This window comes from Babylonia areolata, chromosome 32 (assembly GCF_041734735.1).
Source record: "Babylonia areolata isolate BAREFJ2019XMU chromosome 32, ASM4173473v1, whole genome shotgun sequence".
In the NCBI taxonomy this organism is placed as follows: Eukaryota; Metazoa; Mollusca; class Gastropoda; order Neogastropoda; family Buccinidae; genus Babylonia; species Babylonia areolata.
The window spans coordinates 7083521-7085495 of NC_134907.1; positions in this window are offsets into that span (position 1 = coordinate 7083521).

The window sequence follows — 1975 nt, forward strand, 5'->3', positions numbered from 1 at the left end:
ACCTGCCAAAGACAGATCACAAACTTACCACACACATCACCTTCGTAGCCTTTCTTACAAGTACACGTAAAACCACAGGCGTCTTGCTTGTTGTGGCATTTCCCCCCGTTTTGGCATGGGTTGGAATAACAGGAATCTGTAATGAATAATAGGATAACACATAAGGTTAAGAAAATGTCAAGGACCACTTGGGGAACTTGCACAGAGACCTTTTTGGAGGTGTGGTGAAATGATGAACTTTCTGCAAACAGCGGTGAATGCAGCCAGTGTAACGAGCACTTCCCATAACCAGTGGGGCTTTCTTGCACCCTGTGCTTTTTTTCCTTTTCTTATATATATATATATATATATATATATATATATATATATATATATATATATATATATATATATAACATACTGCAGCTATTGACTACAAACCACTAAATGTGTGTAAATATTTTGCTGAAGCATCAGGTTTTAACGCATTTTTTCAAGCAGTTTGTGGTGTACATGTGCCTGGATCAGCCTTCAGCGAGTTAAGTGAGAGGCCAGTGGTGGACCTTTTTGCAGCCAGCCATTTATCAACATGTTATCGAAACACAGCATACCTGTTTTTCATGAAGTGGTCCTGAATTTTTGTGATGTCTGTAGGAAAACACCTACAATCAACTCTTCAGTCATACTGAAAACTTTTGGAAATATACTTCTTCTTTTTTTTCTTTTTTCTTTTTAAACCCGGCTGTTATGTTGTTGGAGAGACAGTTTTGTATGCCTGTTGCTGATTCAATTTTCTTGTGACGTAAAAACAACTCCTTTTGCGTCAAATATTTCGTGTTACGCGTCGAAGAGAAGTTCGAACTGCCCGCTTTCTTTTCCTGTCTCATTGGATCGTTTGACCTTCTATTGGTGTAATTCACTTTTGGTTTCTCTTGGGTGGGTGAAACTGAAGCCGAAAAAGACAGCACTATAGTGTCGACTGCTTCTCAGGTGCGAATTGACAGAGGTACGTGTCATTAGCGCTGTGTCATTACGTCACGAGTCATTAACGCTACGTGTCATTACCACCACCTTCATTGGCGTTCAGACCCAATAACGCCAAGTGCCTTTGTGGAGCGGTGGCCTAGCGGTGCGCCCGACCAGGAAATATGTGAGTGTCCACGGGTTCGATTCCCGGGACGTTTACTCCCTCCTCCAGTGGACCTGGAGTTGTGGTCTGGGTGCTAGTCTTTCAGATGAGACAATAAACGGAACTCCCGTGTGCAGCATGCAATTAGTACACGTAATAAAACCCAGACAACAAAAGAACTGTCTTTGGAGAAAATAATTTCAAAATCATTTGATAGTCGTGTTTCACCTATCCCGGTGTATGTTCACTGTCACGTTATCATAAATAAACTAGATTGTTTTATTCTGAAAAAAAAATCAGAAAAATAGCAAATTTACAAATTGAACTGCTAATGAATACAGAACCGAACACAATCTACATGAGAGATATCTTCATCATATTCAAAAACAGTCAGTATAAACTGAAAATATCCTGCATTTATCTTGCAACAGAAAAGGGAAGATATTTTACCATCCAAAAGAAATGAGACTGTGCCCAAAGTGTCAAACTTCTGAAGAGGAATATTATTTTTTATATTATTGCGAACTATACAAAGAAATTCATACACATAATCGAGCAAAAACACAAACCCAGTCACCTCATAATAAAAAACTTCCAGCAAAAACACAAACACAGCCAGCTCATACTAGAAAACAAACTTGTTGGAATGTTTAGAAAAATTGTTAATAGTTGCTGCCAGGAACGTCATCGCACGAACAATTAAGTCGATTTTTTGTTCTGTCTTGTTTTATTCTGTTGTTAACTTGATTTCGTGTGCGTGGTATGAGTGACTGTACATGTGTGTGATGGTATAATTGACCAGTACAATAAGTTTTGATTTTGATTCTGTATTTACACACACTTTCTCACACACACACACACACACAC